Source organism: Asterias rubens, unplaced genomic scaffold, assembly GCF_902459465.1.
Source record: "Asterias rubens unplaced genomic scaffold, eAstRub1.3, whole genome shotgun sequence".
Taxonomy (NCBI): Eukaryota; Metazoa; Echinodermata; class Asteroidea; order Forcipulatida; family Asteriidae; genus Asterias; species Asterias rubens.
In genome coordinates this window covers 534,899-553,617 of record NW_022985696.1, presented here as the reverse complement: position 1 = coordinate 553,617, position 18,719 = coordinate 534,899, and the positions used below count along the sequence as shown (strand labels likewise).

Here is an 18,719-nt window from a genome sequence, read left to right as displayed (position 1 = left end):
TCGGGGGTCCTACTAACTTGCCTCCAACTCGCCGTCAACTCCTCCAATATAGGCCAACATTTAAAATCCTCAAATCAAAAGAGGCATACTACTAATTACTATTTGTTACTATTACTAAAATTAAAATAATAAATAGAACTGTGTAAGTATTATTATTATTTTGTACTTATTATGTTATTAGCTAAAAGAGAATTTTCATAAGTTTTTAAGGTTACTTACAGGTACATTGATGATTGATTTAGTTTGTAGTATACTAATAACAATTAAATATTTAGTTTTTTTCTTGTAAAAAATGTATCTCAAACAAAGCGGCAAAACCAGCGACCGCCTTCTAGCTTTTTCACAGAGCTTGCTCAACATACATGATGATGTAGACAACAGAGGGCGCTTTCCTGCATATTGAATAATTAGCTCAAGGGCAAGATGGCAAATATCAGTACCGCATAATAGTGTATTTTACGTACTAGGCCTACGCGTCGTGGAAATTGATCGCTGAAGTTTCTACTTAACCCCCATGTATATCTACCGTGCAATAATACCAAGACTTTTTTTGTTTTGTGATGTACGTACAGGTTTATGGTTGGAGATCACTCTCAAAGATCATCCTCTTAAGCTATCTTAACAAGGTTGCATGAAAAAGCCAAAGCAAGAAAAAGAAAAAGTCTTGAGCAGGCATCGACGGACACCAACAGTAGCAGCAAAATCCTTGCAGAAGTTTCCCATGATGAAATTTCCGAGAAGGCAGAAGAAACACCGGCCAAAAGGGGAGCTGGTGAAAAGACAAAGAAGAAGAAAACGTCAGCCAAGAAGAAAAGTGTAGCACCGAAGGTCATCTTAAAAAAGTTGTACGCAAAGGCTAGAGACCGTGAAACTGCTATAAAAGCTAGAGACGGCAGCAAAGAGATCAAACAAAGTAAAACAGTCGAGCAAGCACTGTTAACAAGTAGTAGCAGTGAGTTGGTCAAAACATCAGATACGAGAAAGTAAAGAGCAAAACTACTTCAAAGACTCGTAAGCGGAGTACAATTCCATCCGATTCTAAAAGAGCAAAGAAAAGAAAAGTTGATGAGAGCTCTTCAGGCATCGCTGAGACTCAATCATCAGAAGGGAGTGATGAAGAAGAAGTTTCATCTTTAAGAAATGGCTCCGGTGAGGATGTTAACAAAGATGGTTCATCAGATGTTAACAATGAAGATGAATCTGTGAACAACAAACGTGTCAAAAAGATTAAAAAGATTAAAAAGAGTAAAAAGGGTGATGTGATTATCCCAAATGAAGATGATGGTAACCATAGTAACGTAACTGAGGAAATGGAAATTGGAGTTGACGTTGAAGAGGATGATGACACTGAGGTAGATGTAGGTCAGAGGTCAAAGTCTGCCATTTCTGATGATGAGATTGAGGATGAACAAGAAATGGCAGAGGACTTTACAATTCTAGGTGACAAGAAAAATAAGAAGAAACAGAAGGTAAACTTTGCTCAATAACATTAATAATGATGATAACAATTAACCAGTATAATAGCACCTTTCACACCAGAAAGGTATCTCAAAAAGCTTCTAACACTATACCCCTGGACACTGGGCCATTTAGTTCATTCCTTAAACTATTTCAGCTCCCTGGGGAGTATACAGCCTCTGCAGTAAAACTCACTTTCAATAAATATTACATATGCCATACAATTTATGACTGAGAGCCGTTCACCATCACACGTCAGATGCTGGTTTGATGTTTACCATGTAGAGCATCTACGTAGTAATATACTTTTATTTTGGCTGGACAATTGATGGAATCAGTTGCTCCCTTCCAATTTAACAAGTGATAAACTTGTTTGTCAACTTCCATCGCTTCAACAAAAGTGACTTGAATTCTGACTTTTGTGCCTGAAGGTTTACCTGGTTTGAAAGGATGATCAAAAAATGTACTAGTCTTAGTAGGAGGGAAACTCAGATACATTTTGTAAATTAGGTCTAAAATCTTAAATACAAAACAGTGAAAGGCAGGGATGAAACCACAGAGCCAACCTTAATACTCATTGGTCTAATTGATGTGATGCTTTATTACTTTTGACATTTGAACTTTGACCAGGTCACTAGAGTGCTTCCTGATTGGTTGGCTCGTCCAATGCTGATTGAACATGACCTTCAGAAACACAGTGTAGATGTGGACAAGATGAAACAACTGGATTCACTGCTTGTGAAGAGACTACAGGATGATGGTGTGATGCGTCTTTTCCCTGGTAAAGACTTAATACTGTTTTCTGAATCGAACATTTAACATGTCAACAAATATCACACACTTTTGTCAATTGTTGTACCTTTTGTTTTTTTAAATGAGAATGAAACCAATGGTAATAATTGTTCCAGTCGTCACATACCTGTTAAGCCCGGTTCATACTTCATGCGAATGCGAAGCAAATTTGACGTGAATTCTGTCACAACCCTCCTTTTGCAGCGTTATTCAGAAGTGAGTCGAGCAGAGTTCAACTGCTGTGAATTATTCGTTGCGAATTTGTGACATCAAGACTCGCTTTGCATTCGCAGGAAGTATGAATTGGGCTTAAGTCCTAACTCTAGCATCAAATTGAACAATACACATGTAGTTCCATTACTACCCAGTTGCAAGTGCCTGCAACCTTCTCAATATTCACTTTGATGACAATATTTTGCTGAACCATTATGCCAGCAATAGTTGTGCTGCTTCGTTTGCTCTTCATAGAATTGGCTCCATCAGACATTATCTGGATATGAAATCTACTGAAATATTGGTTCATTTCCTGGGTCATGTGCGTCATAGATAATTGCAATGGACCACTTTACGGACTGCCGGACACTCAAATTGCTAGATTGCGCTGCTAAAATTCCGCTGCTAGAACTTGCGTTTTGGAATCCTTACCACCCATTCTAAATGATTTTTGTTGGCTATCGATACACGCCAGAAGATATTTTAAAATGTTGGTTCTCACCAATCAGTGAGTTTAGTTCAGGAGTATAAAACAAAAATCAGCTAGAAATATGTGATCTTCACTTAAATCCCTACTGACTCCCACAGTTTTCAAAACCAAGTTGCACTGTTCCTGCTATAGTTATCTTGTTTCTTTTTTTAAAACAAACATGGTTTACCAAAATTTGAAACTGAAGTTTATTGTGACAGAACTTTCTTTTATTGCAGTGTAACGACACGTGATACCAGTGATTCTTGATTAAGTTAGACTAGGCATTCAAACTGGAGATGTGGGTTACCGTCCAAGAGATGTATGTGTCTCTGCACCTACCGGTAGCGGTAAAACCCTGGCATTTGCAATCCCTATTGTTCAGGTAGGTACACGTATGTATGCAACATTTAAAGGCAGTGGACACTATTGGTAATTACTCAAAATAATTTTTACCATAAAACCTTAATGGTAAAGAGTAATGGGGAGCCGTTGATAGGATAAAACATTGTGAGAAACAGTTCCCTCGAAATCAAGCATCAGAAAGCACACAAATTCGTATGACAAGGGTGTTTTTTCTTTCATAGTTATCTCGCAACTTCAATGACCGATTGAGCTGAAATTTTCACAGGTTTGTAATTTAATGCATATGTTGAGATAGAGCAAGTGCAAAGACTGGTCTTTGACCATTACCAATAGTGTCCAGTGTCTTTAAAGGGAAGGTATACGATTTGTGAACATTCTTAAAATTAATGGCAATGCAAACTTACTTGTTTCGAAGTACACATTTACTATCGGTTTTTTGTAGTACATATATGGTTTACAGCAGGTTGTACACACAGTATTCCCCTGGTGCTGAATTTCCTGTGTGGGGCTACTAAAATGCACATCCATTTTTCTTCAAGACTTTTACTCTGTGAAGAAAGTGTTTTGGGCTAAGTTGCAAAATAAGCTTTTTACTCAGTATTTTAATTCCCATCTATTGCAGTAAACATTATGGGCTTTGGATAAAGAATAACCGAGATACGCTTATTTCATTACCACTATTACCACTATTCTATCAAGCCCAGTTGCTGTCGATTTTCATCGGGGCCATCGTCCGATCCAGACCCATCGCTGCTGCCGGCAGACCCAGTGTCGTGTTCATGTACATCGTTATCGTTGACAAGTACACAGTACACGTACACAGTACACATACAGCATTTTCAACACATCAGAATCTCTCGAAAAAAGCTCTTCAAAGTCTAATTCTCCGGAGTCTGAGTCCTGAAAGTTTTCCAGAAATGCTGCATGGACGTCCATTGTGTCCGCATTTTGTCTTAGCGTACAGCTTTTTGATCGGAAATTGTGAGAAAATTTGAGACAAAAGATGTTTTTTTTTATTATGAAATATCGTTGCACACATGTACAGCTAGATACATGCAGCTGGATGAGGGTCAGGGGTCAATAGTTTCCCAGAATTCCTCACCTATTTACTTGCAGTACTGCTGGGCGACTGGAGTCGCCGACAGCGCGCAAGGAATAAACACGATCGTCGACTGTGGTCGCCGTTAGCGTGCAAAGGGTTAAGAGTCAGTTCACTCTGAAGTAGTGCTCCAGGTGAATATGAAAAAAGACAGGAGTTTAAAAATAAAATAAGTTTGATTCTGAGAAGCATTTCTGGGAGAAATTATTCTTCCTTTGTGGACATATTTGCTACTAAATGTCACAAATTATCTCATTTAGCAGTAATAAAGTTTTAGAGCAGGAGGTTGTTCAACCCCAAATTTGAAACTGAGAAAGGCTCCAAAGGCTTGTGGAATCACACAATTCTATGCAACATGTAACTTTGATTAAAACCAATTGAGCCCAAATTTTCCAAGGTTTCTTATTTGATGGTTACATGTATATTTTGATGTTGAGATGCATATTGATGTTCCTATCTTTGACAATTACCAAATGAATACCTTGGAAGTTGCGTTCTGCAGGTTTCTTATAGTTACATGTACTTTGTTGGGCTTTGACAAATTGACAAAATAAAAGTGTTGTCCATAAATGATTAAAACAGTATTCATTTCCCCCTTTTTTTCGGCTGAACCCAGGCCCTGCTTTACAGAATGGTACCCCGTATCCGTGCTCTGGTTGTCTTGCCAACCCATGATCTAGCCCAAAAGGTCCACAAAGTCTTCACTTCACTCTGTAAAGGAACCAGTCTTAAACCTGCTCTGGTTGGTGGTCTGAAGAAATTTGGCCAGGAGCAAAGAATGTTGGTTGAGACAAGGTAAGAATGACTTCAAGACGCTGGTAATATTTATGTGTGTTAAATGTATATATTTGATTTGCGGTAAAACCATTTGTGTGCCTACTTGCCAGGTAGATTTTGTTCTTTAGAAAACTGTCTTGCTTTATATTCTTCTACCACGGAGTAGACTAGCTTGCTTTAGTCATCGACAGGAGTATGAACAACGGGCAACAGCCGTGCGACCCCCAGGTTTACACACTCATCATCTTCTGAGAAACTTTATGTGGCAGCAATTTTTATTGTTTAAAAATGAAACAGATGCGTCCTAGACAATGACAAAGAAACTTCATAATGTAGCCTTAACATGCACATAACATTATATAATTTCTGGTTGACTAGTAATGGAGAGACCCAGTGTGACATAGTAGTGGCTACCCCTGGCAGGCTTGTGGATCACATTAATAAGACTCAAGGCTTCTCTCTCCAACATCTCAGATTTTTGGTAAGTACTACATGCATGCCATGTAACTGTCTAAAGGCAGAGTCACACTGCAGCGATAGCAAAAACGATAATGATCTCGACACAAATAGAACACATTGTATTGGTTGATTTGATCCAAGCAGAATACGCACACGCTCATTCAACCAATAGAATGCATTCTCTTTGCGCCATGATCATTATCGTTTTTGTTATCCCTGCAGGTGGACTTGTCCTTTAGGCCTGGTTCATACTTCTTGCCACAATTTTGACGTCAAAAATTTGCAACAGATAGTTTGCGTCAGTTGATTTGTACTCACATCCTGCTAAACATTCTCGGCGAAAACAGCCCTGTGAGGTCAAAATTTTCTTCGCATTTCATTCGCAGGAAGTATGAACAAGGCTTAAAGGCAGTGGACACCATTGGTAATTACACAAAATAATTATTCGCATAAAACCTTTCTTGGTGATGAGTAATGGGGAGAGGTTGATGGTATAGAACATTGTGAGAAACGGCTCCCTCTGAAGTGCCATAGTTTTTGAGAAAGAAGTAATTTTCCACGAATTTGATTTCGTGACCTCAAATTTAGAACTTGAGGTCTTGAAATCAACCATCTTAACGCACACAACTTCGTGTGACAAGGGTTATTTTTCTTTCATTATTATCTCGCACCTTCGATGACCGATTGAGCTCAAATTTTGAGCTCAAGGTTTGTTATTTTATGCATAATGTTGAGATCAAGTGAGAAGAGTGGTCTTTGACAATTTCCAGTGGTGTCCTGTGACTTTAAAGACAGCAAGCCTCCATCGCCGGTATCCAACTTGAACCCCTCGCATAATGTCAAAAAATATTGATTGCTTTGAGTAAATCTTATAACTGGCATGGTACTGTTTGGTCTTATTTCGCAAGTTGGCCTCTATTAACTTATTTTAATAATTTGACAATTACCAATAGTGTCCACGTTCTTTAAGGCTTTGCCGAACTCGGGGGCTGTGGCTACAGCTGTTTCTCAGGGCTGTGGCTACAGCTGTTTCTCAGGGCTGTGGCTGCAGCTGTTTCTCAGGGCTGTGGCTGCAGCTGTTTCTCAGGGCTGTGGCTGCAGCTGTTTCTCAGGGCTGTGGCTACAGCTGTTTCTCAGGGCTGTGGCTGCAGCTGTTTCTCAGGTTAACCAGTCTTTCATTGTTTGTTAAAGGCAGTGGACACTATTGGTAATTTTCAAAGACTAGTCTTCACAGTTGGTGTATCTCAACATATGCATAAAATAACAAACATGTGAAAATTTGAGCTCAATCGGTCATCGAAGTTGCGAGATAATAATGAAAGGAAAATAACCCTTGTCACACGAAGTTGTGTGCGTTTAGATGGTTGATTTTGAGACCTCAAGTTCTAAACTTGAGGTCTCAAAATCAAATTCGTGGAAAATTACTTCTTTCTTGAAAACTATGGCACTTCAGAGGGAGCTGTTTCTCACAATGTTTTATACCATCAACCTCTCCCCATTAATCGCACCAAGAAAGGTTTTATGCCAATAATTATTTTGAGTAATTACCAATAGTGTCCACTGCCTTTAACATAACAATATTAGTGGCTTGTATAGCACTCAAATACATCCCTCAGTGACACTCATGACGCTCTAACAGTCTGTATTTTTCCTGTAAGGTATGTGGAGCTATTTTTTTATAAGTGTGAGACCTTTTCCCTTTGTTTACAATGTGCTGTGGCGCAATATGGAGCCAATCAAACCAGCAACACAGGGTGAATCCCTTTCTTGTTTACTGTAAGTGCACTGGGTCTTTTACGTGCATTAAACATCAAACGGCAGTTTTCAACACTTTTATTTTTTTATGATAACAAGTTCATAGACATGTGCTTTTAGGTTATTGTGAAGCAGTTAGAAAAGTTGTTAAATCGCACCATGAAAGCAATTTTTAATCATAAAGATCAACTCAATATACGGACTGTCTCTCTGCTGTGCTCTCCACCTGCTTCGAGGCTTGTACACGTCAGGTCAGGATCACCGGCCTTGGTAATGTGGGTTGTAAAATGAATTTGTTTAATCATTGTGTGCTTTACTGACAACATCAGGACCCAATTTCATAGAGCTGCTAAGCACAACAAAAGTTCTGATGGCTGATTGTATGTGAATCAATTCGGAATGTATTGATTATAGGTTATTGAAGAGGCTGATTGAATGATCAATTTTGAATACATTTATTATACATGTAGGTTTATTGACAAGGCTGATCGAATGATGAGTCTTGTTGTTAATCAATAAATGTGTAATTGATTGATTATAGGTTATTGATGAGGCTGATCGAATGATGGATCAGATATCTCAGGATTGGATTGCTCAAGTAGAGAAGTGTGCATACAAGGATAGTAGAAGGCAAACTCCAGGACCAATAACAGTAGCTAGCTGTTCAAAGATTCAAATGCCAGTAAGTAATGATCTATAACAATATCAGAGTCTTACATTATATAGCACCCTTATCTACAAAGCAAGGTACTCAAGGCGCTGAGTATATACACACTTTCAGAAAGGTGTGTTTTTGTAGAGGTGAATTATGAGACCCAATTATGTAGCACCTTATAAGGGTTTACAAGGTGCTATGGCGCATACAGCAGCCACAGCCAGGAACACTGGGGCAAACGCTTTCTCTTTTCAATAAGTGCACTGGGTTCAATGGACCACGGCTTCACGTCCCATCCAGGACGAAGCAATGGTTAATTGTCATGCCTAAGGACACAAGTGTCGGGGCTAGGGATTCAAAACCCACTCAGTCTTGGCACAACATTATGGTGAAATGAAGAGCTTTAGACTAAAGTGGTCTATCCATGATGCAAACAGGGACGTGTTTATTAGAAGCATTGAACATGACACTAAAACTTGCTTGTTATTCTATTTTTAGCTTCAGAAGTTGCTGTTTTCTGCAACCCTCTCTCAGAACCCAGAGAAGTTGACCCAGCTCAATTTATTCCAGCCTCGTTTGATAGTATCTGTTGTGACGTCGAAGAATAGAAGAAAACAAGCAGGGGGATGGTCAGGAAGCTTTGGAGGAAAGAGGGGAGTTTGTTGGAAAGTTCACCACTCCATTTGGACTCAAAGTATGTTTTATTCATCAGGCCATGAAGAAACTATGAATAAGTTTTGCTTAGAGGGACACGTTGCCTTGAATCGGTTGATAGTATAAAACATTGTGAGAAACGGCTCCCTCTGAAGTGCCATAGTTTTCGAGAAAGAAGTAATTTTCCACGAATTTGATTTCGAGACCTCAGATTTAGAACTTGAGGTCTCGAAATCAACCATCTAAAAGCACACAACTTCGCGTGACAAGGGTGCTTTTTCTTTAATTATTATCTCGCAAGTTCGATGACCGATTGAGCTCAAATTTTCACAGGTTTGTTATTTTATATATAATGTTGAGATACACCAACTGTGAAGGCTAGTCTTTGACAATTACCAATAGTGTCCACTGACTTTAAGATTAGACCATGAGCACTAAGATTGTTATCAACTGGAAGCCTGGTTCGTGGTTACCACTGAGCAAGGTCACCTGTTTGTGGTTTTCCCAACAAAATAAAGCCTTCCCTGAATATTCCAGGAGATAGTTTGACGAGGTGCCTCAGCAGTTTGCATTGGCTAATTCTATTTTCTGATGTTTAGGAGCGTTACATCCAGTGCACGCCTGGCGAGAAACCCTTAGTCGTTCTTCATCTCATCCAGTCCCTGAAGCTCTCTCAGATCCTGTGTTTCGCAAACACCATTGAATCCACACATCGTCTCTACCATCTGCTCAAGCTGATTGGAGGGATTGAGGTTGCAGAGTTTTCATCCAATCAAACGGCAGGACAAAGACGGCAGATACTCAAACAGTTCAAAGCTGGCAAGATAGAACTGTGAGTAACTGTTGAGTAATGGGTGTTGTTTGCAGTATGCCATGTGAAAATCTCTTTTGAGTGTCATTATGCTCTGATCGTCCTTAGGAGACAATCGTAGTATATGTTTTTTTGGAGATGATCAGAGCTTACTGAAACAGTTCAAAGTTGAAAATTATTAAGTGGTGTGTAATTCAATCAAAATCTCTTTCAGTATGCTCAGATTGTCTTCAGTCCTGAAAAGAACCAGTGGTTGATAACTCAGTTTTCAGGAGACGATCAGAGCATTGGGTTTTAGAAGACGATCAGAGCGTAATGATGGAAACGTGTTGAGTTGTCAACAACCGGTTCACTTTCAGAACCAACCCTACTTAAAAGATATTTTCTCATGGTGTTACCTCAAACCTCACATACTTCCACCATGCAAAGTTTTTAAATCCTACTTAACTGTTTGAGTTAAACAAACTCTAAAACTATGGGAACGTTATTGGTATGTATAATCAGTACTTTCCTGATTTCTGTGGAAAAAAGTTACAGGCATATTACTCTGGTAGGATTCTAACCCATGACCTTTGCAATTTTAGAGCAGTGTCTTACCAACTATTATTATTATTATTGATACATGTACTATGCTGTCAATGTTCTTATTTCAGGTTAATCTGTTCCGTTGCCATGGCTTTTATTATTTTTTGTTAAGTTGTTGATTATGTTGTAAATGTTCTTATTCAGGTTAATTTGTTCGGATGCAATGGCTCGTGGAATGGATATAGAGAATGCTAGATACGTCATCTCATATGACATGCCACCTTACATCAAGACGTATATACATCGGGTTGGTAGGACGGCTAGAGCCGGCAAGACAGGAGTAGCTTATTCATTGCTTCAAGAATATGAGGTATGTCGTTGCATCCAATTAAGGATCATTGCAGGAAGATTTTAGGGAAACCTTTTTTTGTTTTTAATGTACTGTATGTGGCCCTGAGTTGTTTTAAGGCCAAACAATTGGGAAATAGGACTCGGCTTTCGTTGTTTATCATGAGTTGTTATTTATTCTGCAAGTTATTATTTGTGTTGTTATTTATTCTAGAAGACGAAGGGAAATATAACATGCTGACTTGTCTTCGATCAGTATTTGAATGAGGGGAAAATATAGTGCGTCGCCAATGGTGTGTTAGCTGATTTGAAATGGTGTTAGCTGATTTGAATTGAGCGTGATTTGCATGAGATGAATATTTATACAAACAGTGACGTAATGCTACATCGACGAATTCAGTTTAAGAGGGGGTTATTATTCATCCTGGTTACAAATACACCTCTTACCTCCATTCGAAAACTGCTTTTCAAAGGAAATTGAAATTGCTCATCCTTTATGTTTGTATTTCAATGTTAATGCATACACCTTGTATAAAGAATTTAAACTTTTTGAGATTTTGTTGCCAAACTCCGTAATTTTTTATGTATAGCTTTTCCCGTTTTCCTTGCTGTGTGTGGTTCCCCCTCCTGTGTGCCTGAGCACCTCATTTTGGTGGATTTTGGCGCCTTATAAATATTCTTTATTATTATTATTATTATTAATGACATAAGTGATTATTTATTCAGGTTCCCAAATTGTTGAAGATGCTGGAGCATGCTGGCAAGACTAACATGATAAAGCATGACGTTGAAGAAGATGAGATGGAATATCTGGTAGAGTCATATGAGAAGGCTCTACAGAAACTACCAACAATCTTACGGGTAGGTCTAGTTTCATCTTACTTTATCTTTACTCATTCGCTCTAAATGACTCCAAAACTGAGATGGAATATTGGTAGAGTCATATGAGAAGGCTTTGCAGAAACTACCAACAATCTTACGGGTAGGTCTAGTTTCATCTTACTTTATCTTTACTCATTCGCTCTGAATGACTCCAAAACTGAGATGGTATCTGGGAGAGTCGTATGAGAAGGCTTTACAAAAACAACCAACAATCTTACGGGTAAGTCTCCTTACTATGACTAGAGCAAGCTAGTGGAAACATGTAGACCAATTATGTAATCGCTCCGCGTTGGTTCATAATTTTTGCGATACCAATTTGGCGTCAATTTGACGTCTACAACTCTGTTTTCGTTGCGATATTTGCAAGAGAGTTGAGCACAACTCAAGTTTTGTGAATTATTTGTTGCGAACTTGTGACGTCAACATTCATAATGCATTCGCATTCGCAGGAAGTAATCACACAGCAATAACCCTGCTTGTTTTAAGCTGTAATTCATCACATGCTCTTTTATTTGCCGATACATTCATTTTTTTGTTTAATAATTAAATAACTTTTTTTTGTATTGTTTATTTCTTAGGTGGAGAAGCATTATTCCATGTGAGGTATCATGGATTGATCTACCGGCCGTTATTCTTGGGGTTCCCCCTAGGGAATAGAGTAGTGTGAAAAGGGCTGAAGTTAAAGGAACTCGCTGACTTGGAAAAAGTGTTTGAAACAGTTTGTTATGAAATACATTATGGTTAGAAAGATATCTTAAAAGAGGAATACAATGATCCACACAAGTATCACTCGAAATTGCACGGTTTTCGTTTTACGATGCGAGCTAACACCATCTGCCCTTTTTTTGAGTCAAAATCTTGGCTCCACAAAATGGCCGACCGTGTTGCTTCGCGATGTATAAGGAAAACCTAGCAATTTCGAGGCATGCGTGTGTGGATTGTTATATTCTAATTTTATATTCTTTATCTAACTATATGCATTTCATAACAAAAGGTTACAAACGCTTTTCAAATACCAACTCGACCGATCAAAGGCTCTGCTTACGATCACGATTCCCTGCTTACATGCAAGGCGCCAAATTTCTACGCTAGCCTAGGATGCCTAGTAGCGTAGAGTAGCCAAAATTCACTGCTAACCAATTTAATACCCTTGCTGCAAGCCGAAATTCCCTGCCTTCGTAAGCGCCGATTCCGTGCTTACAGTAAGCAGAGCCATGAAATTGGGCCCAGGACTGCTCCATCATTTAGAATCAAAATATTTTACTCTGAACCCATACTATAATAATAATACCAGGGCACAATTTCAAAGAGCTGCTAAGCACAAAATTTACTAAGCAAGACAATTTCTTTCTTGATAACAACAGAATTTCCAACCAAATTTCCTTGTGATTTCTCAAAATAAAATTCTTGGAAAATTCTCAAAAACTATGTTACTTCAATGGGAGCCGTTTCTCTAAATTTTTAATATTATCAAAAGCTCTCCATTGCTTGTTACCAAGTATTAAAGTTCGTATGCTGACAATTATTTTGAGTTATTACCAAAATTGTCCATTGCCTTTAAATGCTAAAAAATAAACGAGGTATGAAGTAAGAAACTCATCTGTGGGAGTAGCAAGACAAGTTCTCAAAAAAACGTAATCTACCCAGCAAGTTAAAACACAAATAATTGATGTCAAATTTGCATCAAGGATAATTAAAGATTAGTTTGGGTTTTTACCCATACACCGATGTGTGTTAGCAATTAGTTGGTAAGACACTGCTCTAGAATTACAAGGGTCATGGGTTCGAATCCCACCCAAGTAATATGCCTGTGATAATTTTTCCCAGGACTCTGGAAAGTACCAAATATACAGTGCTAACACACATCGGTGTATGGGTAAAAATCAAAATTACAAAATACACAAAGTTATACCATTTTTACTATGATACCTCACCAAGCAGTGCTTCAAATCCCATATTCGTTATAATTGTTTCAATAAATGTTTTCAAAAATACAGCAATGACGACCAGTAGCTCAAATTTCAAAGAGTCTATTATTTTGTGGTTGCTTTGCAGCATAGATTATCCTGAAGGTAACTACCTTTGTATTGACCTGGACAGAAATAACAATGCAAATTGTACAAAATTTCAGGCAAATTTCGCTTAGTACACAAGGCTAAACAAAACACCCCTACATGCTTTCACCTCCAACCGAGGACAACGTTTAGAACCCAGCATCTGTGGACGTGCTCAAAATAGAATAGTATAGGCCTACAATGAAGACAAAACACTAGTCAGTCCACCTCAAACAAATATAGCAAGTATTGATTGATTTAAACTGCTAATTACCCCCTTTTTATTATTCGCTATTTTTACATTCAACCGTGGACGCCAGTGTGTAGCATAGTTTTGTACATATCAACCGAGGACGTTATTAATAACACTGTTACATTTGTGTTTTTTTCGAAATTTGTTGTTTTAATTGTTTTGTTTATTGTTGTGTGGTAAGAGTTATGATTGTTCCCCCGCAAAAAAACCGACACGCACCAATATCCATGCAATACCGGTGCACACCGCTAGCGGTCCCTCAATCGCCGACCGCGGTGAGTTTAGCACTACCCAACTGCGGACAGTCTGATCCTACGTACCTCCTGCATTATCTGTGTAAAGTCCACAGTTGACTGGTACCAGACTGACTGGTGGTCCGCGGTTGTCTGCAACCGCGGACCACCAGTCAACTGTGGACCGTCCACAGTTGACTGGTACCAGACTGACTGGTGGTCCGCGGTTGCAGACAGTGTATATCTGGCGGTATACACTGTCTGCAACCGCGGACCACCAGTCAACTGTGGACCGTCCACAGTTGACTGGTACCAGACTGACTGGTGGTCCGCGGTTGCAGACAGTGTATATCTGGCGGTATACACTGTCTGCAACCGCGGACCACCAGTCAACTGTGGACCGTCCACAGTTGACTGGTACCAGACTGACTGATGGTCCGCGGTTGCAGGTAGTCTGGCGGTATATGTCTGCAAGCGCGGACCACCAGGTAGTTTGGCACTACCGTGGACAGTGCTAATTTTATATTTTGTTTAAAGGCAAAGAGAGACGTTTTGTACTACCAATTACGATCGCCACAGTCTTAAATAAATGGATATTCCAAGTTAATGAGCAAATGAAGATGCTATGTTTACATTTTGCCTTTTAAACATATATTTTCCACATGAAATAAACTGTAAGTACAAAACAGTAACTTGCTTTTACTTTTGCTATTTTTTCCAACACATCAAAGGAAAGAAAAGGTTTGGATACTACTGACTGCAGCACTGTTGACTGGTACCAAACTCATGTGTGGTCTTCAGTTGCAACACTTTGCTGCAAGCACAGACCACCAGTAAGCTTGGCACTACCTCAACTAGCTGTGGACAGTACATGTACATACACTACAACTTTTTAAAAGCTTTGTTCGAAGGCACAAAACTACGATTTGTTCTGCCAAATACCATTGTCACAAACTTAAAAACATAGATATCCCAAGTTATTGTGCAAGTGAGGAGGATTTGTTTAAACTTTGCTTGGAAATGTTTCTTAACAATTAACAATGAACAAACTAATGACAACTACACATAGTAACTGTTTTAACTTTTAAAAATATAAGTTGTTCAACAGTGTAAGATAAAACAGTAAAATCTGGGGCTAAAGCAGACTTCTCTCTTCTTAAAAATTTAACTGGCAAACTAATCCCTTAGATCAAATCTTAACGTTGCATTAGTTTAAGAAACACAGTGAAATAATAATCAATTGTTAACCATCCACTTATTAACTATATATTCTTCAACACAGCCATATTCAAGTTCTTTGCTACTCATTTTATGATCTACATTTATGCACTTAAGCCAGGCAGGAAGAACACGACCAGTCACAAATTAACATAACTTCACTCATATTCTCACAATTCAGCTCAAAACATGAGCTGCACCAACTTTAGAACTTGAGTTCTAATTGTTGACAGTTTCAGAACAAGGGTTTGTAAGTCTTTTAGGAATAATGATGGATGTGAACCAGTACCAAAACTGGAGGAAGCAGTAAGGTAGTATAGACAATTACAGCAAAGTTTTCTGCATGGAGGAGTATTTTGATACCAAGTTTTACAATAAAACAAGTACATGTAATGTAGCTTTGTGGATAAAAAATTGTTCTTAATAGCTTCGTTTTTGGAATGCTAGGGAGGGAGTCCAGTGTTTTGGCACCATAAATTAATGGAGCAAATGTACAAGATGCACCCCATATGCCTCCAGTGTTATTCAGCATCTCCATCATTATGACTTCTCACATATTGTTCACATACTGCACAGTAACTTTAAGTGTACGGACAGAGTGTTGTTACAAATAATATGGCTGATTGCAGTCAGGGCGTACATTTGTAGCCCCCATACAGGTGCCAAATAATAAAGTGCATTGCGTACTAAGAACTAGTATATTGGGGCTAGTCATGCATGAAGTACATCAAATTTAAAATGTAAAGCAAGAAAAAAATCAAAAACTTCAACCAAGAATTAGGCCAAGGGCCTATATGGATAATATATATTTTTTTTAAAGTATACTTGAAACAAACGCACTTGCTACAAGCTACATGTAGCTATGTTATTAACATGGTTACAAAATGCTTCAAACAGTTGTTTGTTGACTTCACTGTGGGTGCTGCATATAATGCCACGCTGTGTGACTATGAACTTGACATGATTAAAATCTTTGCTGAGATCAATACAAATAAAATGGCAATGATCCCTGTAAAAGTGCCGATACAGCAATCCAACTCAATCAAAAACACCACCTAAGAAGCGTGCCTCAGCAGGATCAGCACAGATAACAAGTCCACCCTCTAAAGACATGTTGTCTGACAAACCCTGAGCCTTGCCAGTGCATACTAATTAGTTACTAACTTACGACGAGTCCCTATGTCAAGTTAGCAATACCTTGAAAAAGACACCTGAATTCTTATTATGTTTTAACTGGTTTTAAACAACTACATGTATAGCCACAAATTACCAGCCGTACTTTATTCACAAATAACAAAGCCGTACACTGATGGTAATAAAACTGACAGAAAAAGAGAGAAAATCTAAAGAGAAACACTAAGCATCGAAAGAAATGCTTAGTTACTCCACTGCAGCACTACTCAACCGTGGACAATTTGCAAACACTGCATGCATAATTATAGTTTTGTTAGAGGGCACAAAAGTACAATTTGTTCTGCCAACTACAATTGTCACAAATAATGTGAAAACATGGATATCCCAAGTTATTTTTCGAATGAAGATGGTTTGTCTAAATTTTACTTGGTTCATTTTTTTTTTCTTTTTTTAATTAACAAACTTAACAAACTACAAAATAGTAACTTGTTTTAACTTTTAGAAAATACAAGTGTAGTCGTTCAACAGTCGGGGAAGCGGGGAATCGTGATCAAAAGCGCAGAATTCGGCGGTAAGCAGAGCCATCAAATTGGGCCCAGGTGAACCAACCAAAGCAGACTAATCTACCTGTTATAAAATCTTAATGTAATTCAAACAGGTCAGGCACATAGATCTTTTAGAAGATTAAATCAACTGATCAATGATAACGTTCTTTAGCTACTCATTTTAAGTTCTCAAATGACTTGGAAGCCAGTACCGTGACCAGGTAGACCCCCCCCCCCCTCCCTGATTATTTGCACCACCATTACCTACACACATCAAAAGTTCAGACATGATTTATTTCCCCTACTGCCCCTTAAAACAACATTTGGATCCCTGAGATTATGGTGAGAATTTTACACCAACAATCATTGCTATAATTTATAAGTTAAGGACACTCATATCATCAATATAACTTGTTTTTTGTATCTTTTCCTAGAGAAAACTGAAATGCAAAAACTTTAATAAAAGCAGTTTCTGATGAAGTCTCTGATGTTGGTCGGAGTTCTTGCTAGCGAGCAGAGTGGGATCTATATGCTATAGCAGACTATACCTGGTGAACGTGTACGATTTTAAATCAATGGCAAGTTATGATTAAAGGTTTTTTTTTTCACTGGCAGGATTCAAAGTATAGTTGCAAGAGTTGGTGGTGTGGTTGGTTCGAATCCTGGTCGTCTCAAAAGTCTAATAGGCCAACACATAATGACCAGGGGAGTGGGGCTGTAAAGTGTGACCTATAAAAATTGTTTAGGAATAATGGTACCACTTAACAACCAACAAGTAAGGGTCAAAACTGCTCTATAACATTCAAGAAGAGGGTCTAACTGCTACTTCGGTGCGTTGTTAAAATATCAAAAACACTTGTCAATGCCACTTTTAAAATCTTACACTATGTGCCTCGATTGTGAGTTGTAGAGTAAAGTAAACTTGTTGGTAGTTACAAATATTACACTCTTAAAACTCCCGGGTCAGAATTGATCCGGATTTTGGTCCCAGTGGGCCATGCCCATTTCTGGGTCACTTTGACTCTGAATCCCTGTCAACGAGTCCCGGAATCCGAGTCAAAATCCCCGCATTTAACCAAATTTCTGGTCACAATGATACAGAATCCGGGTCACATTGACACGGATTCCGGGTTAAACAGACCCAGAAATGGGTCTAGCCCCCTGGGACCCAAATCCAAGTTATTTCTGACCCGGGAGTTTTTAGAGTGTATACTGTGTAAGTCTCACGATGAAAAGGTCACTATTGAGCTTTCGGGTACCTGTGAGTCAAAAGCTATGAAAATTACGCCTAAATGCAAGTTCGTATAAGTTTAATGCGTTGGTCACATCACTGTTGCCATACCATGTAATGATAATCTCTAAATGAGTTTTGGTGGTTCTGAAAAGAAACGTTGGTTTCACTGTTCAATACTCAAAACTAAATTGTGGAATTATTTCTCTTTAAAACTTACAACGAATAATATTGTTAAAAATAATGGTTGATAAAATTAATGTGTTCTTATTACGATAGACCCTATTCAATGGAGGAATTTTATTATAGCAGAACTCTACAATTACACAAGCAGTTCATAATACAAGCTGTAGCTTTTTTTCGAGATTTCAGAAATTTCAAATTCTCTCGAAGTCGACTTACACAGTCTATCGGTATTATTGATGTTTAGTGGTATTGTATGTACAGTATGTAGTATCTTGTTCAAAATTTAAATTCATATTCTGTCTTGTGCATTGCTGGGGTCTATTACTATTATAACAAACTGTTTGTTAAACCAAACCCATTACTAAAATCTAAGAAGAATACGCCTTTGTTAAAATCAAAGGGGTGTCTAAAATGTGAGATAAAACAAATAAAAAATCGTACTGAAGGAGAGTAATTTAAAAAAGAAATTGATGTCAAACAGACCTTCACCATTATTGAGGTTTGCAAATCCACGAATTATACTATAGAGAAATCTTACAAAATAACGTTCAATTGTTTAGCTTCGGAACAAAAATACCAACAGTTAAGAGGGCAAAAAAAAA

The 18,719-nt window shown here is 38.3% G+C and overlaps 1 long non-coding RNA gene and 1 pseudogene across 2 annotated transcripts; both read left to right on the top strand.

The window, feature by feature from the left end:
- The first annotated feature begins 973 nt into the window (after nt 1-973).
- On the top strand, nt 974-12,251 carry LOC117305686 (annotated as a pseudogene).
- Nucleotides 12,252-14,122: 1,871 nt separating this feature from the next.
- On the top strand, nt 14,123-18,719 carry LOC117305690. 2 transcript variants are annotated; one of them, XR_004520709.1, is made up of 2 exons: nt 14,123-16,726; nt 17,135-18,719. It is a non-coding gene; the product is annotated as an uncharacterized LOC117305690 (long non-coding RNA). The 2 variants fall into 2 exon arrangements; XR_004520708.1 differs by having other exon boundaries at nt 14,123-16,754.